Consider the following 25044-nt stretch of genomic DNA (forward strand, 5'->3'; position numbering starts at 1 on the left):
CTTAGAGGCACAAGTAACTCCTTGGTCCTTCGGTGAGGAGGGTCCCCTGTCCGGCTCGGTGAGGGAGGGCAGCGCGAGTTGAGAAGGGGGGCAGTCATTCTGACGCCAAGTCAGTGCATGATAGTTTGGGATGAGATCCCCATGTTAGTGGATGTACAGTGGTTTCGCCAGTTCCCACGTGTATCTGGTTACATCAGCTTGGGAGCTGTCCCACAGTGCCCTTTCTCCACCACCATAGGTTAGTTTAAAAGTTAACCTAAATAATAAAATATGTCCTCCAATTTTTCGCAACCTTATACACGACTCTGTGTTTTTATTTTAGATAAGTGGTTAAGTGATAAAGGTGTTGTGATAGTGGGGAAACATACACGGTGAACCCTTTATGGGGTGGAGGCAGATTCCCCAAAAAACTACCAAAAACATCCTTACAAACCTTGCGCCATTACAGCTTGCAACAGCAAAAAGTAACTTTTAGGATGGTGTCACACGTGCGCTTTAAAAGCCATCGCTTTTTCATCATGATAGTACTGTTTTTATAAGTCAATTGGTCCCATGTTGCAGATTAATGTGAAATATTCTTCTCCTGTCACGAAGGACTGATTAGGCTCTGAAAATACTACATGTAGTGTCTTCAGATTTAAACATAACAGGAGGAAAACATTTCCCCTCACTTCAACTTGCCTCAAGGGTAGCAATTGAGCACTTAAGAATGCTCCACTTTAGTTTCTGAAAAAGAGCATTTAAAGTTTGACATCAACCTTTGATGGAATTGCAGGCAGGGCTGTCCATAACAATTATGGGTTCCCTGACAAATTTTGATTCTGGACCCACCTCTCCTTGAGAGTCAGAGATGAACTTATTTGGTTCCAAAACTGCCAGAAAAGGTTCAATTTTATGTATTCTGACTAAATGCAGATTTAGATCAAAGAGTCCAGGGGGTAAATGTATCAAGCTGAGAGTTTTCCGGCGGGTTTGAAAAACCAATCAGATTCTAGCTATCATTTATTTAGTACATTCTACAAAATGACAGCTAGAATCTGATTGGTTGCTATAGGCAACATCTCCACTTTTCAAACCCGCCGGAAAACTCTCAGCTTTATACATTTACCCACAGGTGGTTAATATCAAAGATCCAGAGTTTCATTGGTTCTGCTCGCCAGACTCTCTGATTGTAGATGACATGTGCACCCCCTTGTTATTTTCACTTCTAGTCCCTATTTCTCTGGGCAGAGAGAGAACATTTTTAGTAAACCACTACACCTGTTTTACTATTTGAACTGGGTATTCCATGTTACTGCAGGTCAGAAGATCAGCTGTAGACCGAAGATGGTATACTATAACTTTTACTGTACTATAAAAAACAAATTTATATTAAGTAACATAACTGTATATTGGTGGTGCAGTGATCTACTCACTTGAGAAATGACAACACTGTATGGCACAATGGCAGCTGCACAGCTCATACGTTACATGACTGGCACCATGACAATGCGGTCATGATGCATGGTGCTTTGGACATTCAGGAGCAGTGTTACTGACTGCCGGCAGTGTGTCTAAAATCTTCCAGTCTCCAAAAGATTACAGTTACAGTAATATCCATAGGGCCCTGTCACAGACTCCCCGACATGATGAGCCCCCGACATGTGTTGCCTCTGTACCCCCCATGGGCAGCCCTAATTTCAGACTTTTACAAAGATGTCAATGGTAGGATATTTGTCAAAATTCCCTTTAGGGCATAATTAATGCATGAGAAAATACTTCTAAACAGTCGAGCTAGTTTTTAAAAATGTAAAAATAATATATATATATATATACAATAGGCTGACCTGCATCATAATTGCAGTAGAAGAACGGAGAGAAAGAGACATTTTAGTTATGGTAAGAGAAGTGTTGCCTAGAACAGTTTTGTTTAATCACATGTAGATTTACATTTTGTTTCATGCTTACCTTATATTTTTTTGTATATTACTTTAACCGTCACTAAAAGCTTGAGGTGGTCAAATTACCTGGGGATACATACAAATGACAACCCAAATCTGGAGGATTCTAAAAGAAGCAGATGAAGCAGCCGTCCGTTCAAGTCTTGAAGTATTGATCATTATTTTGCTAACTGAATTTAATTCAATTTGTGAGCTATGCAGGATACAAGTGACTGTTCCAGGAAAGAGAAGCAACAGCCAGAACATTGATAGGAAGCTACTAAGGAGGCTCAATCACACAATGAATAGAAGCAGGCTCAGTCAGTCTGCACAAAGGTGAGGTCTTTCTGCTTTTAAACTGTCTAATAAAATTTATATTATTCTTGTATACAATTTATGATTTTCTTTGCACGCTGTAAATGTTTGTTTTTTAAACAATTTCTCTCTTCTCTCGCTGCACACTTTATGGTGATAAATTGCTCAAGGAGAAATTATTTACAGACAAAGGAGTAAGATAGGTAGCCCTAACCCATCCCCAAATACCCCAAACTGCAACTTATGCTCCTGTTTTTTAACTTAAACTCCCCCAACAACCTAACTATAACTCCATCATAAAAACCTCATCATAACCCTAAAACAGCCTAACCCTTGAGGAGCAATTGCATAATGTGAAGCAGTACACCACTAGCAGAGGCAGACTGGGTTGGGGGGCAGGGTGGCATCTGTCCACGTTCCCATAGTCGGCTACCTTGGGCTGGGCCACTGGGCCACCAGCATTTTCTTTCCTTTAAAATGATCCCAATAGGCTGCTGAGTCAGATCTTGCCCCGACTAAGATTTGTTAGCCCTCCCCTGACCATTAGACTTAGATAGGTAACCCAAAACCATCCCCTAACACCCTTAACTTTAACACATGCTCCCCCAGTCAAACCCTAACATCAACTCTCAACCTAACTGTAGCTCCATCTTAGAAACAAACAGCCTAATAATTGCTTGAATGCTATGTAGATCACCAGTAGACTGTAATCCCTTTCCCTAGCAACTTAGCCCTGCTTGAGCAGTGTATCCTTAAATCCCAGTGGGAACAGCCGGTATCAGAGCCGGATTTAGACCTCATAGGGCCCTAGGCAGGATACTGTTTTTGGGCCCCCTCCCTGAAAAAATCCATAGCACTATATTTACCTACCATATACCCCTATAGTTCCGTAGAAGTGAAAGCATGTGCCGGCGCATGCCTACCATATACTCCTATAGTTAAGTAGATATGAAAGCATGTGCCGCCGAACCAGCAGAGGCACGCCGCCAAAGGAGGTGAGGGCGTGGCTTGCATCTTTGGGGGCGTACCTAACATGTGAAAAGAGCAAGGCCACCCTGCTGCAGAAAAAGGCACCCCTAAATATTTACCAAGCAGTCCCGTTTTTTTAAGTAGTTGGGTCAAAACAACTTAATAAATATTGAACCACCTCTGTGCCTCTTCACCATCACCACCTCTGTGCCCTTCACCATCACCACCTCTGTGCCAATCACCATCACCACCTCTGTGCCTCTTCACCATCACCACCTCTGTGCCCATCACCATCACCACCTCTGTGCCAATCACCATCACCACCTCTGTGCCCCTTCACCATCACCAATTCTGTGCCCCTTCACCATCACCACCTCTGTGCCCTTCACCATCACAACCTCTGTGCCCTTCACCATCACCACCTCTGTGCCAATAACCATCACCACCTCTGTGCCTCTTCACCATCACCACCTCTGTGCCCATCACCATCACCACCTCTGTGCCAATCACCATCACCACCTCTGTGCCAATCACCATCACCAATTCTGTGCCCCTTCGCCATCACCACCTCTGTGCCCTTCACCAATCACCATCTCTGTGCCCTTCACCATCACCACCTCTGTGCCCTTCACCATCACCACCTCTGTGCCCATCACCAATTCTGTGCCCCTTCACCATCACCACCTCTGTGCCCTTCACCATCACCACCTCTGTGCCAATCACTATCACCAATTCTGTGCCCCTTCACCATCACCAGTCAGTCCAGATTTAAAAAAAAAAAAAAGAGTCACGTGATCGCTCGTTGGGTCCCGGCAGCCTCTCCTCTCTCTCTATCACTGAGACACTGAGAGGAGAAGAGGCTGCCGGGACCCGATTCGCGGCACCCGACCCCCCCTCCCCCGATTTGCGGCACCCGACCCCCCTCCCCCGACTCGTGCGGGGGGGGGTCGTGCGCTGTGCCGCGAATCGGGGGAGGGGCCAACATTTTTATTTTTTTTTAAATTGCTCCTGTCCCCCCCAGCTGTGCCCCCCGAGAGCCGCTAGGCCCTAGGCAGGTGCCTAGGTTGCCTAGCGGTAAATCCGGCCCTGGCCGGTATAAACGATTGTGAGGCTGTTAGCCGGAGATATCAAGAAAAATACCAGGAACCAATACCCAACTATCTGCAAGAGACAAGGAGATAGTACCAGCAGAAAGAGGTAACAGTATAACTATATTGGACTGATGAACGTGGAAAAGAAATGTGCTGTACTATTAACTTTCCATATTTCCTTCTAAACAGCTTATCATTTCCCTCTGAATTACATTATTTATAATGGCATGCATCCTGTAGTTTACTACTTGTTTAAATAGCAGCCAATTAACCTACTCGTATGTTTTTGGAGTGTTTGAGGAAACCAGGACACACACATGCAAGCACGGGCAGTACATATAAACTCCACACAGATAAGGCCATGGTCAGGAGTCAAACTCATAACCACAGTGCTGTGATGCAGAAGTGCTAACCACTAAGCCACCATGCTGCCACTCTTTGGACATTTAAAATGTGTGTGAGGTGTACTTTTATTTCTCTTGCTAGAACTTTCAAGCAAAGCATGTCTTATGGGTGGTTATGGTGTCTATCTGATTACTAAATTAATCAGTGCTTTGTAAATTTGTAGCAGTACATTAAACCAAATGTTATGTTATTTCAGAAAGTCTGTAAAGGTATGTGCTTCTCATGTGTTACAAGTAAATGTGTAAAAGTGTGTATTTTTACATCTTTTTCTACATTTACTTTATATTTTATTTGAATAATTTGTGCTATGCATTAACATTTTGCTAAAGTCATTAGATATCTACAGTATGTGCATTCTTTTAGAAACTATTGGATGGAAATGGCGCTGGGTGCTGGTGGTTAGTGGGTATATTATAGTTACAGGAGGGGTGTCTGATAAAAGCCTGAAGTATGATTAGCTTAATTTGCCATTGGGACACAAAGCATAAACATACCCCCACGATTGCCTTTAACACAAATAAAACAAGAAAAAGTGTGATGATCTTATCACCCCTTAGATTGTACGCTCCTTTGAGCAGGGTTTTCTCTCCTCCTGTCTTCACCACTTTTAACTCTGCTCGCCAGCTACCCAGCCTTCCTCCTCGAGGACCTTCTTCCCCCGCCCCCTCTCGCTCCCTCCTCTTCCTCCTGGGGGTCTCCCTCTCATCCGTGCCCTTCCTCCTAGGTGCCGTTGTTGGCTGACCTTCCCCTCTCCCCTCCCCCGCCCCTCTAGCTGTGCCTTGAGCTTACTGAGTTACTGTGATTATTGTTTACTGTTCTGTGCTGTCTCTCCTCGTATTGTAATCTCGTCTGTCCCTGTACGGCGCCGCGGACACCTAGTGGCGCCCTATAAATAAATATTAATAATAATAATAATAATAATAATCTTTTCTCCACCTAACATTATATCCCCTCCTCTGATCTCCCTTAAGGTTCATGGTGCTGCACTCTCCCCTTTTCCCCATGGGGAAAATCACCTCCCCTGGGGGTCATCACCTCAATTTCACTCTCCACATCCAGTACCTTCCACATTCCTGTCACCTCCAGATTTGCAACATTGCCAAGATTTGGCCTTTTCTCTCACTGGCAAATGTCTGTCCATCCTGAAATCTGTGTTGTCGCAACTAATCTTTCTCTCCTGACATTCCTCTTCCAATTGTGACTCTCTGCATTGGCTGCCCATTCCCTACAGAATAAAATTAAAGTAGCTTATCCTCACTGATAAAGCTCCCTTTAACACCTTACCATCTTGTCTCCGACCTTATCAATAAATACTCCCCTACTAGCCCACTACATTCTGTCAATGACCTTCACCTTTAGGACTTTGCCCACGCTGCTCCCCACATTAGGAAATCCCTGTCCCGTCTAATCAAACTTGCCTTCATCTTTAAATCTTTCAAATGCTCCATCACACTTACTTAACCGACACTATCCTAAGACAATTCCCTCCTCACCCTCCACCTGCTCCTTTCACTCCAACTTATCATCGCTGTTTACTACCCTAGTCCTCTTAATGTTCACTCTCACACATTTCCTCCTATCTCCTAATTCTCTTTGTAATGTTTTATTTGTTCTAGATCTGTTTTCTTATGTAGTTGCTTTCTCTATATTCTCTTGTGCTGCAGATTCTGTGGCCCCATATAAACAAAATATGATGATGATGATGCCTTTTATTTTTATTTTTATTTTTTTTTTACTTTTTATTTAAAGAGGAAACAACAGGGAAAATACAATCAACATTTTGAACATAAGAGTATTAGTATAAAAGGTGTCTCCTCTGTTTTATACATTTATATCGGTGAGGTAAGGGGGCAGAGGGAGGGGGTAAGAGGGAGAAGGGGTGGGAGGTAGAAAGGCACAAATACTATTAACAGTATTGCTATGTATATGTATACATGAAACATGGCTATGGAGAACTAAACCAAACGATTAAATAAGCGACTAAATACCAGACAGGTATTACTCACCAACAACACGCCGCATCCAGCCTAGGGGATCCGGAGGCGGCACAAGAGCTATATTCCAAATGTGGGAGGGAGAGCCATACTGGATAGGCAGCTGCGGCTTTCTAGTGAATACCATGGGGCCCACACCTTGTCAAAATCATGGGATTTATCATGGAGGTAGTACGTTATGCTCTCCATGCTTGCGACATGCCAAATATAGGACCGTAGTTCCTGCAGGGAGGGAGCATTAGGGTCTTTCCAATGCTTGGCTATTAGGGATTTAGCAGCTGCCAAGATATGGGAGATAAGCTTGTTAGAAGGCACACTCTTATCGGGTATAGGGCGGGTGAGAAGAAGGAATGACCAGGGATCTTTGTTTATCTCTTGTTCTGACCTAGAGTTTATGAGTGTGAGAACTATGTTCCAGAAAGGAACTATGCGAGGGCAGGTCCACCATACATGTAGCATTGTGCCTCTCTGGCCACATTCCTGCCAGCCGCACGGAGTGGCCGTAGGAAACATTCTAGACAGCTTGTCAGGGGAGACGTATGTGGGGTTAGACGTGTGTGATTTCTGCACTAAGTGGGATTTTCTCACAAAGTGGACGAAAATGCACAGTTAGACAACACAGCAACTAATCCTCATCTTTCTCTTCTCTTTTCATCTTCAGGTATGTTCATCCATGCTGCTACTACTACTACTCTGATCATTATTCTGTGAATTTCATCCCTGCAATCTGTGTTTAAGTATGTTCATCCATGCTGCTACTACTACTACTCTGATCATTATTCTGTGAATTTCATCCCTGCAATCTGTGTTTAAGTATGTTCATCCATGCTGCTACTACTACTACTCTGATCATTATTCTGTGAATTTCATCCCTGCAATCTGTGTTTAAGTATGTTCATCCATGCTGCTACTACTACTACTCTGATCATTATTCTGTGAATTTCATCCCTGCAATCTGTGTTTAAGTATGTTCATCCATGCTGCTACTACTACTACTCTGATCATTATTCTGTGAATTTCATCCCTGCAATCTGTGTTTAAGTATGTTCATCCATGCTGCTACTACTACTACTCTGATCATTATTCTGTGAATTTCATCCCTGCAATCTGTGTTTAAGTATGTTCATCCATGCTGCTACTACTACTACTCTGATCATTATTCTGTGAATTTCATCCCTGCAATCTGTGTTTAAGTATGTTCATCCATGCTGCTACTACTACTACTACTCTGATCATTATTCTGTGAATTTCATCCCTGCAATCTGTGTTTAAGTATGTTCATCCATGCTGCTACTACTACTACTCTGATCATTATTCTGTGAATTTCATCCCTGCAATCTGTGTTTAAGTATGTTCATCCATGCTGCTACTACTACTACTCTGATCATTATTCTGTGAATTTCATCCCTGCAATCTGTGTTTAAGTATGTTATAGGAAACTGTTATCTGTTTAAACTTAGGTTGGCACAGTCTTTTATTGCTGCCTAATTTATGATAGGTATCTGGCCTCTATCCTTTTCCACAAATGTTTTCTTTTCCTTTGATTAGCTGACCAATTAGCACATCTGTAGTGTATTCCTAAATTAGACTGAATACATCTTAGCTTCATTCTATGGGGAGACGTATGTGGGGTTAGACGTGTGTGATTTCTGCACTAAGTGGGATTTTCTCACAAAGTGGACGAAAATGCACAGTTAGACAAACATTGGACTACATTTGACTTGCTTTTACTCCCAGCAATAAGCAACATCTGCCACAGCCTATTTCTGCACTACTTGTCTATTTATATGGAATACTGCTAAGAGGTAATTCTTAAAATACCCTTGCTTTTTGCTTTTACCCCTTTTATCACAATGTTTCACAAATTACTTTTCTTAGTCTCATTTCATGGCATGATCTTTAGGACTGTGTCATCTTTCACCCCTCCACCAACACACAAATTTGTTCATATTGCACCTGCATTACTCCACTCACCTCTATTTAACACCCATGAACTGTTGTCCTATTTATTATCTCTAACAAGTACAGCCTCCACCTGTCGCCAGAAAATAAAAGGCCACACATCTTACAATCCCCTTGCCTATCTTTCGCTCACTCTGCTTCTATTAGCTGGTGATATATCACCTAATCCAGGTCCCCCACACTCCTCACACACACATACATCGGAACACTACCGTTCTATAGCAAACCTCAAACACATCACCTGTCTACCCTCTCTTCCCAAGTCCTTTAAATGTGCCCTTTGGAATGCACGATCTGTTTGTAACAAACTTACCTCCGTTCATGATCTCTTCCTCTCAAAAAACCTCAACCTTCTGGCAATAACAGAAACATGGCTCATGCAATCAGACACTGCCTCACCTGCAGCACTTTCACATGGTGGCCTCCATCTCACCCACACCTCCAGACCTGAAGGCAGACAAGGAGGTGGGGTTGGACTACTTCTCTCCCCACAGTGCACATACACAGTTTTACCAAATGTCCCATCACTCACGTTCACATCTTTTGAAGTACATGCTATTCGCATTTTTAATCCATTCTCCCTACGTGTTGCGGTGATCTATCGTCCCCCTGGAGCACACCAACAATTTATTGAGGATTTCTCTGCATGGCTCCCTCACTTCTTATCTTCAGACATCCCCACCATCATCATGGGTGACTTCAACATCCCCATTCATAACCCACCTTCCAAAGCTGCTTCCAAACTACTCTCTCTAACATCCTCACTTGACCTCTCCCAGTGGATTGAATCATCTACTCATAAGGATGGCCACTGCCTTGATCTTGTTTTCTCTAGACTATGCTCAGTTTCTAATTTTATTAATACACCCTTCCCCCTCTCGGATCATCACCTTATCAGCTACACTCTCACCCCCACTGCTCTAACCTCTCTACTGTCTAACTCTACCAAGCCTCCTCATACTCGTAGAAATCTTAATTCTATTAATCTTCAACAATTTTCCACCTCTCTCCAACACCTTCTCTCCCCTATCTCTACATTCTCATCCCCTGAGATGGCAGTACCTCATTTTCACCTAACCTTAGCAACGGCCCTTGATCAAGTGGCTCCAGCGACACTTCATACTACACGTCGACTTCGATGTCAACCGTGGCACACCAAAGCAACACGAAATCTTCAAAAACTGTCCCGTAAAGCAGAACGTCACTGGCGTAAATCTCGAAGCTCTAATGACTTCTTCACATATACTTCTGTCTACCACTCCTATCGAAATGCTCTGGACACTGCAAAACAAACATACTTTCAATCTCTTATCTATGCTCAGGCTTCTAACCCCAAACGCCTTTTCAATACATTTAATCATCTTCTCAATCCTCCCACCCCGAACCCTCCATCTACTATCAGTGCTCAGGATCTTGCTACCTACTTCAAGGACAAGATTGATAAGATCAGACTAGAAATGGTATCCTCCTCCTCAACAAGCCATCAGCTCATTTCCTTCCCACTACCCTCTGACACCCTTTCTTCATTTGACCCCACAAATGAAGAGGAAATTTCTACGCTCTTCTTATCTTCCTACTCTACCTCCTGTCCTCTTGATCCTATTCCCTCGCAAATTGGTAGATCCCTGTCTTCTGTGCTCATTTCACCTCTAACTCAAATCTGTAATCTCTCACTCTCTACTGGCATCTTTCCATCACTATACAAGCATGCAGTGATTACTACTATTCTAAAAAAACAAAACTCCGACCCAAACTCTCTCTCAAATTACCGTCCCATCTCTCAGCTCCCTTGCCCCTCCAAGCTTCTAGAGAGACTTGCCTACACTCGCCTCACACGCTTTCTTTCCGCAAACAACCTGTTGGATCCTCTTCAGTCTGGCTTTCGTTCTCAACACTCCACAGAGACTGCGCTGACCAAGGTTGTTAATGATCTGATCACTGCTAAGACTGAACGCCATTACTCTCTCCTAATTCTCCTGGATCTCTCGGCTGCATTTGACACCGTTGACCACTCTCTTCTCATACAAACGCTGCAATCCCTAGGTCTTCAAGACACAGTTCTATCCTGGTTCTCATCTTACCTCTCTAATCGCTCTTTCACTGTTAATTTCTCTGGAGCCACATCTGCTCCGCTTCCCCTATCAGTTGGAGTACCACAAGGCTCGGTGCTAGGTCCTCTGCTGTTCTCTATCTATACCGCTTCTCTTGGAAATCTAATAAGTTCCTTTGGCTTTCAGTATCATCTCTATGCGGATGATACCCAAATCTATCTATCCTCTCCTGATATCTCGACATCTGTGTTGTCCCGTGTAACTGACTGTCTTTCTGCCATTTCATCTTGGATGTCCTCTCGTCAACTCAAACTTAATCTTTCTAAAACAGAGTTAATAATATTCCCACCCGCCAACAAGAGCATACCTGACATTTCTATCTCTGTTGATAACATGACCATAAATCCCACCCCACAAGCTCGCTGCCTAGGTGTAATCCTTGATTCACGCCTATCCTTTGTTCCCCACATTGACTCTATATCTAAATCATGTTACATACATCTAAAGAACATTTCCAGAATCCGCACATATCTCACACAAGACACTGCTAAAACCTTAATTCATGCACTAATCATCTCCCGCATTGACTATTGCAATTCCCTCCTTACTGGTCTTCCCAAAAACAGACTCAAACCCCTAAAATCTATTTTGCATGCTTCGGCAAGACTGATTTTCGTTGCAAATAGCTATTCCTCTGTTGAATCACTCTGTATGTCTCTACACTGGCTGCCTGTCTTCTACCGAATCCAATATAAAATACTTTTACTAACCTACAAGGCCATCAACAAAGCTGCACCAACATACATCTCCTCTCTTGTCTCAAAATATCTCCCAACTCGGCAACTCCGTTCTGCAAAAGATCTGCGTCTCTCATCCACCCTCATTACATCCTCCCATTCCCGGTTACAGGACTTTTTTCGGGCTGCACCCACTCTATGGAACTCTCTCCCTCGCACAATAAGACTCTCCTCTGTTCTACAAACTTTCAAGCGTTCTCTGAAAACCTACCTATTCAGACAAGCTTATAATATTCCTCAACCACCATCTTAACCTCACTACCTTTAGCCTGTTACACAATTTCACACAAGACAACTACCCCCGGACCAACATTGTTGTGTGACAGGATCATTTAGCTTATGAGTCACCCTACCTTTGCAGTCTGGCTGGGCCAAGATGCAAAATGTATACTTAACCTCATGTGTCAATCTCCCATTGTCCCATAGATTGTAAGCTTGCGAGCAGGGCCTTCTCACCTCTTTGTCTGTTTTACCCAGTTTGTTTATTAGTTTATTACGTTTGTCCCCAATTGTAAAGCGCTACGGAATATGTTGGCGCTATATAAATAAATGATGATGATGATGATGATGATGAATTTGTAGGCCATCTCATTAATTAATGTAGAGATCGAGCTCTTGGCAATCCCCTCCCTGATCTCCTCCCAGCAGGAGTCATCTGGAGGTGGTCCCAAGTCGTTTTCCCATTCCCTCTTATGTCAGCCTGGAGTATCAAAAGTATATTCTATTAGCCAATTATAGATCCCGGAGATCATCCCTTTGGTGAGTGGGGAATGTAGACACATATACTCAAAGAAGGTGAGTGCCCGGAGAACGTCAGAGGGGGGCAAAGACATGGCGAAGTGTCGGACCTGGAAGTATTCAAAGAAAAGCGGACGAAAAGGTTCAAAATTGTGGTAAAACTCCGACATAGAAGCCCAAGTTCGATTGACTGCCAGGTCCGAGACCACCCATATTTCCGCATTAATCCAGTATTTAAATTGCTGTGTCGAGTTACCAGGAGGAAAATGTGAATTGCCCCAGAGGGGAGTCAGAGGTGAAATAAGGGAGGACAATTTATATTTGACCCGGCATGAATCCCAAAAGGACAAACAAAATTTAAGGGATTGAAGAGAGGAGGCCGCTGGTAGTCTATCTATATTAGAGAGGCCCCAAAGTTATGCCATGGAAGGAACCCCAACGAAGTGGGTCTCCAGGTCCACCCATGCTATGGACTGGTAGGGGACATAGGTAACTGCTTCCTGAGTCAAATGAGATGCCAAATAATAAAGTTTAATATCTGGAAAGCCTCTGCCTCCCCGGGCCCTGGGCTTCTTGAGCACTGCTACAGAAACTCTAGGAGGCTTGGCACGCCATACAAACTTAAGGAAGGAAGAATGCAAATCCCGAAACACAGAGTCAGGAACCTTCACCGGAAGAGTCTGGAAAATATATAGAAGTTTAGGGATCAAGTTCATCTTAATAGCAGATGATCCTCCCCAGCCACAATATGATATAGCTCTTCCACGTCTCTAGGTTCTGTTTGATTTTAGTTAGGAGGGGAGGGAAATTTTCCAGATATAACTTATCATAGGTCGAAGTGATATAGACTCCAAGATACTTGATCTTATGCGCCTGCCAGCGTATTGCGAAATTGGTCTGTCTCTCCAGAATCTGGAGTTGGATAGTTAATGACGTACGTTTAGAGATGGTCAACTTCTTACGGCGTGAAGCCATGCTAATAAGGTAGCCCCGTATTACTGCCTTATGGGCTTCCTAGAGGGTCATGGGGGATATATTGGGGAGGTCATTAACGAGAAAATACTCTTCTAGAAGGGTCCGGAGCTCTAGGGTAAGTAGCTGATCATGGAGAATAGAGTCATTCATGCGCCATGCGGATGCCTTTTATTTTTGTCTAACACCATTATTTCTCAGACAATAGAAGCCCCCTTTTTAAGCACAATAAATGGGATAGTTTTTCATATTGAACATGTTTAAATGTATTCAGTTCTTTGCAGAATATTAGAAATTTCTTTTGGAGGTATAACAATTTAATAGTATTAAGTAACATGAGATGTTTTTATAATTCAGCGTACAAGAAACCAATTTGGCTATCATTCTATCACCATATTAAAAGCTTGCTAGTTAGAGACAAAACAGTCAACATTACCCAGGTGGAGGACTTCATGCAGACAGCTTGGAACCAACCCGATACTGTATATGAGATGAGTGTGTTTCACTAGCAAAATTCTCCTTAAATGTTCCCAGTCCTACTCTAACTACATCACACAACAAAATTAATTGACTGCCATTATCCTACCTCTATTCATTGAGTACCAATTCTGTGAAATGTAAAATTATAAATAGAATGTGAAATGGCAACACAACAACAAAAGTGAAACCAACACATAGTATCTCCAAAACTTTGCAATTCTGTAAAATGAAACTTGTTTATAAGTAAGCCTAAGGTGTGAATATCAAATATAGCATGATAATAATTATTAATTTCATCACAATGTATGTACAATAGACACAAGTAGCCACTTACTAAGACCTTACATGCTTAGAGTTACTGACACAAACTTAAAATAAAAATATCACTTTCCAACCAAGGATCAGCATCTGTCTATAAATACATCTGCATCTGAATTTTCAATCAACAGCATGACGTTAGGGAGTTATGGGCTGTAAATGTATTCTGCAAGCTTGTTAAATTATTTGCTAAGGGTGCAATGATACATTTTCATGTCTCCATTAAGTTTTCCCACAATATAATCCCTTAGTATATACATTTTCACCTTGTGTATCCATCTACATGTGTCACAATTAGAGACGAGCGGGCTCGGATTGCGCTAATCCGAGCCCACCCGAACAGTGCAAAAAAATTTAAACCGAGGCTCTGACGTCCAAGTCTCGCGTTGGATCTCGCGAGACTCGGATTGCATAAATTCCCCGCTCGCGCCCGCCATCTTCATTCGGGCTCAGATCAGGGAAGAGGGAGGGTGTATTGAAGGGGCAGAAGGAACTGTTTATTTTCTGTGTATGTTATGAGAGGGGGATGGAGACCAGGAAATACGGAATTCACCATTTTGTAATTCTACCACTTTGTAATATGTTTGAGGTATGAAAAAGCGATTGGTGTTCACATGCACTGGATAGAGGAGAACGAAAACGATTAAATCTCACATTTTCATGCTAAGTATCTCAAGGGGAGAGGGAAATCAAGACTTCTGAAGTCCCTGATTAAACTGAGATTTCTAGTAATCAGATTCTTTGTAATCTAGCCATTGAAACCAGTTGTTTTGGAATTCAGAGTAACAGTCTTTTGAGGATGATGTAAAGTCTTCCATATCCATAAAAAAGTCTCAAACTATTTTCTTATACCTTTGTATAAGATTAAGATGTTAAAATGCTTATGTAGAAGCTTCTTTTATTTAGAAATAGTGACCTTTGTTCCATTTAAAAGACAGAACTCTGAGTCCCGAGGAACCTCTCCAGCTATAATTATAATATATTAATTATAAGTGAGTGGATGGAGCTGGTGGGTGTATTGTGAGTGGATGGAGCTGGTGGGTGTATTGTGAGTGGATGGAGCTGGTGGGTGTATTGTGAGTGGATGGAGCTGGTGGGTGTTCGCGTGTGCTGCACATTACAGTGCAACTTCTTGACAACTTATTTGTGGCTTTGGCCCTTTTTGAGCCAGAGAATCTCAGTTTTAGCGTATACTGCATTCATGAGGTAAATGGGGTCCTAGGAGACTTGCACTGGGCTGTAATCTAGGATTTGAAGCTTCTATAAACAGATACTCTGTAGCTTGATTTTCAGTAGGATGCAGAAAAAAACACCTTTTCAAATCTTTTATATTGATGAACATAAAGGTGGTCAAACTTAAATTTACCTGAACTGTGATGAGTCTATCCCGAACCTGACTTGTGTGATGACACACTTCATTATGGATCGGACTGCTGAGTTCATTTACGTGGTGATAAAAGCTAGCTATTTCAGTGAATAGTTGGGAGTATCTTGTATGGAGAAAACTATTTGGTTAGCTTCTCGGCATGAAGTGTAGTGACATTGTTTATCCATAAAGTATGTGTTCCATATTTTACTGGCCATGCCCCTATGTCCATTTTTGTACAGATTATTTGCGTTACCTAGGAGACTGCAAGCAAGGCACTGATCCTGCCGTATAAGTCCAGTGGTACTGCTGTTTAAGTCCACTGATCCTGCCACGCGTTGGGCCACGTGTTTGTGCCTCCCACTTGTGTCGCTTAGCTTAGTCATCCAGCTACCTCGGTGCAACCTTTTGGCCTAAAAACAATATTGTGAGGTGTGAGGTGTTCAGAATAGACTGGAAATGAGTGAAAATGAATGTTATTGAGGTTAATAATAGTGTAGGAGTGAAAAAAAACCAAAAATATGGATTTTAACACTTTTTATGCTTTTTTAAAAAAAAATCAGAACCCAAAACCCAAAATCAGAACCAAAACCTTTTGTGGGGTGTTTTGGCAAAACAAATCAGAACCCAAAACCTCAAACTAATCAGAACCCAAAACCCAAAACACGAAAAGTGGCCGTTGCACACTCCTAGTCACAATACCAGACTGGGTGGGTCAGAAAGATCTCACAGGTGATAACTTGTCCTGTTTTAAGGGGAATAAACAGTGATCGTTTTCAGCATTTTTTCATGAATTCCTAGAATTTGTATCATATTTTCTTTGAATAAAAATAGTTAACACTGGTCTGAGCATTGCTCTACTAGGTAGTCATTGAAAAACAGGTTAGTTGTGAGAATGAATATGTCGCTAATAATATAACAATACAACAAATGTGGAAACAGACAAAAAAAGGCAAAATACCAAATCAACTATATTTTGTTAAAAAGGGAAACAGGCTCATGTTATCTATTTGGTAAAGTATACACATAATGAATGGATGCTCTGTTATGCACACCATACTATAACCAATACCTTATGTTAAGGAGGTATAGTTTTGCTATGCCTTAATTTTGAAATAGGACACCAGGACACCCACATAATATGATCAAGTCATACAAAAACATTAATTTTTTTTGGAGCAAAATAAAGTACCAAGATTGCTCAATAAAGGTGTAATTCCTAGTATCTAATTGCTCTGTGTATTTGTACTAATGAAATAAACTCCTAAAGTACTTTTATAGATATATATGTTGTAACATAGTTTTCATATCTTTGGGTGAAGAAGAGCATGGTGAGGTCAAAGTCTGGGATAACATGGTAAAATTAAAAAAAAAACTTTGGGGTGTCCAGAAAGCAAACATGTTGAGTTACACCTGTGCCATTAATCACAAGTTTTAATTCTAGAAACTTGATTGTTTGAATTCAAAGACTTGTTTTGTCAAAAATAATAATACAGTCCAGGTAATACACACAAGAGGCTTACCTATAGATGACTTATTATCAGCTTGTTATGGCTGATACTTTGTCTATTTGATAGAATGTTTGCCATTGGAAGTCGCACCCTTATATTTCCACACTGTTCCACTCTCATACCTTCTCCCTTACTGATGAAAGACTTCAGATGACTTAGCTTTCTTTTTAGACAAGCAGCATAATTTGGTGCTTATGTAATAGAAGCAAATGTGGTGGATAGCACATTATTACCTCTACTCACATAGCTCCTATTTGAATGTGAAAAGACTAGAAAGTAACTGGTGCAGTCTCTGACAAATTCCCGCTCTAGCTGCTTGTCTAAAAGAAAATGGCTCCATCTGCTAAACATACATGATGAATAGTACTTTGTAAAACAATTATGGGTATAAAATACAATATATCATAAATGATCATGAGATGGAAATGTTTTCAAATGTCTTCTTATACATACCGGGAATCATAAAATGCAATCTTTTACTTTATCTTGGCATTAAAGCAAAGTTCAATTTTTAGAGGGAAAAGTACCAAAATACAAGGCCAAGAAAAATTAATTTATATCAAAACTACGTCAGTTTTTTAAAATAAAGAAATTGGATATAAGAAGTATTTATTCCATGCCAATTGGTTTTCCAGCCTTATTGCAAGTAGCTTTATAATTACTATATTGGGTTTCCTAGAATCCTTTTTGGCATGATATAAAAATAACTAATTTTCTATGTGTCAAGGAACATACATATTTCCTTCACTACCAATTCATATTCCCCATATCTGTTTCACTGTTAGCGGCAAATTTACTAAGGGGAGTTTTTTTTTTAGCATTTTGCAAATGGCCACGCATCACTACAAGTGTGCACTACAAGTGATCGGCCAGAAATAAATACAATAAATATTCTTTCCACATTCCTATATGTGATAAACTAATAGTGGTTCCATTCCTAAATGTTAAAATTAATAGTGGCCTCAGTCCTATAAATAATAAATTAATAGTGATCATATTCATATGAAAAATAAAATAGTAGTTTGCCTCTTATATAGATTATTCATTTATATTCCCGCATTAATAAATATAGTGTTTTTCCCCAATGTTTTCTGTAGTGTAGTTTTCCTAATAAATAATTACCTGGAATCTTCTTATTTTCTCGATCCAATATAATAGCTATGGATCTCCCTCCCCCCCAAAGCATATAGAGGCCCCAAAGCATATAGATGAGACATACCACTCACATCTCCCAATGCCAAATGAGTTAATCTCCAACAAGCCCACCTACTTAATAGATAAGCAGCCAATCAGGAGCAGTCTCTCAGGGGGTAGGCTTATGTGTGTTTGGCTCTGCCATTAAGTTTACACTTGGCCATAGGTATAAAAGAAAAGATTTGGAAAGGGGAAAATATAGAGATTGCCATTGCAGTATTTGTGACAATGGTTAGTGTTATTGGGAACAAGAACCCACAGGAATGTTGATAATTATTTTAATATATACACACGCCAGAGATTATGGAAGGCTGACATGGTGGTATAATGATGAAGCATTTAGGCAGAAGAAGGCGGTGCATCCAGTTATGACATTGGATTGCAAAGATATGGATCAATGGTTTAATTGATATCAGGAAAGCATTCATATCACTTTTAAGCACCAGCCATATGTAGTATGGTCTTAAATGATACAGTGCTTGGTCTGGAGACATTCTAATAACAACAACAATAATAATAATAATAATAATAATAATAATAATAACAATAATAATACAGTAAAGAAAAGACTCAAAAAAGTGAATACAAGTGTGTTTAAGTATTTTGAAATGATGGGGAGGTTTACCATAAGGCAATGTGAACTATAGAGGATTGCACAGCAGTTGAGAGAGACATTGACTAGATTGGGAGCTGAGGCAGATTTAAGGTGTGTAATGGTCTCTTTTAGGTGGCTAAACTGAGGGGGCTTATTGGTTGTCCCTGGAGAGAGACATTTATATTTGGGGGACCCAGGGCATCAGCTGGGAGGTAGTCCTGGAGGGTTTCCCGGCACATGGTTTTTTGTGTAATTATTGCACCTCGGTTTTTAATTGTCACCAGGATGGAGCATCAGGTGGCCTTTTATTGGGCACTGTAGAAGTGACCTTTAGATTTTGGTTTATCCAGCATGGTGAATGTTTGGTTCACCGGAACTCCCCTCCCCTTAGGATTTAAAATATAAGAATTTAAATTATCTTGCATGGTAACGTGGTACATTGGCTGCATTTGTTCGCCTGGTATGCAATTCTCCTTATGATTTAAAATACAGGAATTTAGATAGAAAGCGGTGGGCATATTCTCTCCACTGCTTGGTGTCGGGTCTATTATTGAGTGAGTGATAATTGATGGGTTACGGGACAAAGGGGCAGATAGAGTCCCTGTTTAAGGTCAAGTCTATAATATATGACAATAAGGAGAATCTCAAAACAGTTTCCTGGACCCTGACTTACTTAACACATGTACAGTGGAATGTCAGCTTAACATTAAACAATGTATTTTACCTTCAAGGTTCATATCTGAAAATGTAAAGTTTGATTTTTAATGCTAATTTTAATATTTTTCTATCTTAAAAGAATACAAAAAGGGCTGAATCTAATAAAACAATATAAATTAACTGAATATGCTTGCATTAAGCAAAGCTCATCAGAGCCTTAATTAAATTCTAGCATAAATATATTATAAAAGGTCAGACCTCTCCGCTACTATCTTTAATAAGTATAGTCATAGCTCAGCAACTCAATGAGCATTTCTCCACCAGGACTGCACCACTCCATACCAATACACACTACACTTCTCACATTCCAGGAAAGAATGACAACATGAAAAATGATTTCCAATGTTCCTTGGAAAGTACTTAAGAGGAACTTAATTCTTGTTGCCTCAGTCTTTTTGATATATGTTTCTTCATGTCATGAATTACAGCATGTACAAAGGGAATTTTAACACTGGGTTCAGCTTATTAATGTTTGCTTCCAACATGTGTAATATTGAGCATTTTCCACTAAAATATTCACTTTGCAGGTCACTTAAATATACATATGACCAGAAAAGCGAATGATTTTAATTAAAACACTGTGTGGTCTCTCTTAACTGTATGATTTGGCCCAGTGACCAAAATGATTAATCAAAGCAATTAATTATTTCTGAAGAGGGTATAAGACCATATGCAAAAACTTGTGTCCAATTGCTGAGAGCAAATTGCCAGAAGTTAAGTAATGCTAGGGTTTTTCTTGGTATTTTAGGTCTAGGGAAAAGTAAAAATAGTCCATGTGCCAAGAATCATTTCTAAGCTTGCCAAGTGCTTCTTTAGATGAATTTTGCCAATGAGAGACTAAACAATGCGTTAAATCTGAATAAAACTGACAGTAGTTTAAATAATCATGTCAAGTAATCATTCTTTGCAGTATTTTCCACTCAATTTAGCATCACATTGGAAGTGATTTAATCTGGTACGTCAGCCCAGTTCACTGGATCTCGACAAAAAATATGACCCGAAAGATACATCTACTGCATATACTTAAAAAATGTGTTTTGTTTTTAAATGTAAATCACTTTAAACAAGGTTGTAAACATCTACAGTATCTTTTTATAGTAAGTATCCCCAACATATTTCTGTACCAGCACTATTTTATAGTAGTTTGATTAAAATAAACTAAATAGTATATCAAAACCATTAGTATTTAAGGCAGATTTCAGGGTACAGTATGTGTTTATTTTGATATGTGGGCTGCATTAGAGGCACTGATATGCTAAAGGGTCGGTTATCATTGTTTTTATGATTGCAATCAGGACAACCATTAAGAAGGTCCCACCAAGTTCTATCATTGCTTTCCTTTTAAAGCAGAAACATACAGTAAAGTATAAAGTTATTGTATGTAGGTTGTTTTATATTTACTTTATTTTTCTTTAAATGTTCAGTAAAGCATATAGTATTAGCATTAGTCATTTTGCACATGGACATTTTTTTCATTTATTAACATAATTGGACGGTGTCATGGTGCTTACTAAAAGGTTATTGTCTTCAAAGAAACACACCTAATACACACAGTGTTCCTTCTATTGTTATAACAGTGCCAGTATAAGCAGGATGCTATATCCTGAAAATAATACATTTGAATGCACCTTTGTGCAGAGCATATACCTAGTGGTAAGAGCAGGTGATGTTTTGAAGGATGTGGTGGTAAAAAAAGGAGGGAGCACTATACCTGTTTTTATTTAACATTTTGAAAAAAAAAAGAAAAGATCTTTTTCTGAAGCAAAACCATTCAGGTGGCTAGTACACCATGCAGGCTCCCATTCTGGTGGCCACTCTACCATATAGACCCCCATTCTAAGGACTAGTATGCCACAGGGAATTCAATTTTGAATAAGGAAAATATATTCATTATAAAAAATGTTGGAAAAGTCAGCAGATAATAATTTCATGGGTAATTTGCTTTAGGTTGAGAACCAGTGTGCCAAGATTGACAAAAAAAAGATTACTTTAATAAAATTTTTGTTTGTGTTTTTATTTTTGCTACAGGTGTGCCTTGAAAGGGAGGGGCTTCATGCATTTACGTGAAAAGTTCCGGGCCGGTGTAATGTCAACCAAACAGTACTTACGATCTTGGCCCTATCATCATCATCATCACCATTTATTTTTATAGCGCCACTGATTCCGCAGCGCTGTACAGAGAACCCAATCACATCAGTCCCTACCCCAATGGAGCTTGCAATCTAAATTCCCTAACATACACACACAAAGACAGAGAGAGACTAAGGGCAATTTAATAGCAGCCAATTAACCTATTAGTATGTTTTTGGAGTGTGGGAGGAAACCGGAGCACCCGGAGGAAACCCACGCAAAGACGGGGAGAACATACAAACTCCACACAGATAAGTCCTATAGTAGTTTTTCCTTAAACTGTCATCTTTCCCATAGCGAAGAATAGTCAAACAAGCACTTAGATACCACCAGGTCTTATTGCATTAGGTCTGATATCTTAACTGAGACCCCACATCGATAATATATATATATATGATTCAATGCAGAAAATTAATCAGACACTGGTAGCCAAGATCAAATAAAAAAACAAGGTACTAAATGATAAAACAGTGTAGTGTGGGTTACAAGCTAGACGTCAGGGCATAGGAAATACAGCACAATAAGGATCTATATTCAGGCAGTTTGAAAGTGCCAGGCTTGACTTAATTAGGAGAGATTGTGCTATGTGACATGACTTATAGCTTGATTACAGTGGCATTTATAGTCTATGAATAGTGCTGTGGTTAGCATGTTCAATTCATTCTGCTGTGTAGTATCATTGTGGTAGGAATGTGAATACTTAAGGCTAAACTCAAGTGGCAAAACATACAACATTTCAGAGGTAATCACGAAATGAGGCGAATGTTTTGCAGAACAGTTTTGAAAATTTAGCATTTCTATTTAAATGAAAACCAACCTGTAAGACTGTCACAAATAGCACTCACCTGAGCCTGTGTGACATGTATGTAACAAGCAGTTAATCACTACAAGAATACCTAGTCTGCCACAAAACTTTTTGTATTGAGAACTCCTCAAAATCATACTACAGCCTGTCTATTAAACCAACATTTATTTTCAGACATCCCACTTTGTGCAAATCTAAGGTTACACCCCTTAACTCGAAATACTATCACTATTTATATCCCACTACAATTCAACTGAAATGAATTTGATTTTATCAATCCCTATGTTCCATTTTCAAAAGCAAGGGGACTAGCACTTGAATTAATTAAGAACACAAAGACACAACATCATTAAATTGGATTTAATATTCTTAAGGTTTACAAAGAAGATAACAAAATGACACACAGTAATATAAAATTATGCAGGCAAGTTTCTTTAAAAAGTAAAAGAGAGAAATGCAGAGGTAAAGAAACTCAAATAATTTCTTGACTTCTGCGCTAGTGGACCCCATTATACTGACAATGTATAACAGTTTTTCATGGTTTTTAAAATGAAGTCATTAGCCTCTCTACACCCCCTCCATTGTGAGTTCAGAAAGGCAGTGTATATGTTAATAGGGGGTAAATTCACACCTTGGTGTGAATCACAGTGTATTCAAGAATTGCCAGTAATTCTTATACAGCCCATATATTTCCTATTTTACCTATGTTTAGACATGAAACATCACTTTAATATACTGTTGATTTTGGACAATACTCCATTCTATCATTTCCCGGTCAGGTAGACCTTTCTGTTGGGCTTATTAGGTGTATTATGACTATGCACAGGGACTTGCTCAGATTGGAATGATAAAAGAAATTCCTTTGATATGGACATTTTGTATTTGAAGTCATGGCACATCTGACGTCTGCTATATTCTTTTATGAAGCCTGATAGTTGTGGAACAATTATGCAACATTCTCTATACAAGTAATCTTAACTTCTGTGATCTGAACCATCTATTATCAAGTTTTTCAAGTAAGGTATTATAAAAGTACCAAAGTAGCTAATGCATAATCTTTTACCATCTTTGCACCTGACATCTACATTTGGTTGTCACAATCCACCTATGTACATATAGCCGCTTTTCATTATTCTTCAGGTCAATCATTTGCTGTCTTTCGAATCACTAGCATTTACAAATAATGGCTGTTAATTGAACACATTTCTTAATAGAGAGCTGGACCCATGCAATTTAGAATTCAGAAATACTAATGGGCTAACATACTGGAGAGATTTGAAAGCAGACAGTGAGGATTGCATAGTGGTTGATGGAGCTGAATGAACCACTCAATTGCATCTATCAACTCCCAAATACCATGCTCTGTTTGTAAATTAATTCTAATAAAATATTTTAATCTTTCAAATATATCAATTTTGAGAACTACTTGCTTCAATCAACACTTTAGTGTGTCCTCTGTTTCAACCCTCATAATAAAGTTGGCCATACATGCAAAGGACATTGGGAAATTTTGTGGACTTTGACCAGATTTGTTTGACAACATAGGATGTATGAACAATAAGGCTCAGGTAAGAAGAAAGAATTCAGATACAGTTGCTTTTGCTGTATATCTATAGCAAAGCAATTCACGAAATATAGAGGGAAATATAAGATTATGTTTTATGGTTTAGGGTTTTCATTTGTTGTTACAACTGTACATTGCAGTATAGTGCACAAATGGTGATTAAGACCCGGGCCACCAGCATTTACCTACTCCTCAATCAATTGGTGCAACAGAACTGACGGTGATAGAACTGGAAACATATGCTCAATGAAGTGTATCTGCCAGTTTAGTAGACACTAATTTGCTGCTACAGGTCATTATTATTTATTTGAATTTTTATAATTTATTTATTTAGCACCAACAAATTAGCATATTATAGATGTTTAATCAGTTCCTTCCCCAGTGAAGTTTACACCTGTATGTATGTTGGAGTAAACTGAAGCAACTGGAGGAAACCCACACACACAAGGGGAACATAGAAACGCCACATGGGTAGAGCCCCTCTCATAATGGAATCCATGGCTCAAGAGCTGTGAGACAGCAATTTTAACCACTGTGCCGCCCATTGTCATTGAAGAAATGCAGGGAGTGCTGGCAATGGCCAGCACCCAACTGGAAGTCGCTATATTTAAGTAAATTTTGATTGGCTGTAGTTCATCGAGCGAAGATGGGCTTTACAGCTAGGGGCGCTGAAAGTGAAATAAGTACTCCATTGGGGGTTCAGCAGTAGCAAATTATGGTGGAGACCATCAATGACTCCACATAATACTGGGAAAAGTGACCATGTGGGTCAATAGCTTTCTTGGCCACACTCCTCCTTGGCTGCACACACAGCATTGGCTTTTACTGAAGGTGTACAGCCTGGGCAGGTACACGCAGTCACACAGCTTCGGAGGGCGGCAAGATGCCATCGCACCAAGTTCTTGGTGGACCTGAATGCAGCCTAGGACTGCTTAGCCTGCTTTTCATCAGCAGTGTCAATGCACTCTATTCTGACTCTAACTGCTAGCTTGCTTTAGAGTGAACCAATGGTATACATCTAATGATAGTGGAAATATATATTAATTTGAAAAAATAAATAAAAATGAAACCCAAGGCTGTTGCCCTCTTTGCTCTTCCCCAAACATTGACCCTGTTAAAACATTTTTTAAATATGCAGCTGCTTTACTTTT

General features: G+C 40.0%; 2 protein-coding genes and 1 non-coding gene across 6 annotated transcripts in view; 1 reads left to right on the top strand and 2 right to left on the bottom strand.

Annotated features, from left to right (window-relative positions):
* The window catches only part of SYCP3 (synaptonemal complex protein 3), a 746653-nt gene that overhangs the window by 619662 nt on the left and 101947 nt on the right, over positions 1-25044 (bottom strand). The window lies entirely within an intron of this gene.
* Positions 1-25044, bottom strand: part of IGF1 (insulin like growth factor 1) — a 123522-nt gene that overhangs the window by 85877 nt on the left and 12601 nt on the right. The gene's annotated exons all lie outside the window — the stretch shown is intronic.
* On the top strand, positions 15380-15451 carry LOC142156267 (small nucleolar RNA SNORD50). Its single transcript, XR_012692333.1, has one exon. It is a non-coding gene; the product is annotated as a small nucleolar RNA SNORD50 (small nucleolar RNA).

The sequence above is a fragment of the Mixophyes fleayi genome, chromosome 4 (assembly GCF_038048845.1).
Source record: "Mixophyes fleayi isolate aMixFle1 chromosome 4, aMixFle1.hap1, whole genome shotgun sequence".
Taxonomy (NCBI): domain Eukaryota; kingdom Metazoa; phylum Chordata; class Amphibia; order Anura; family Limnodynastidae; genus Mixophyes; species Mixophyes fleayi.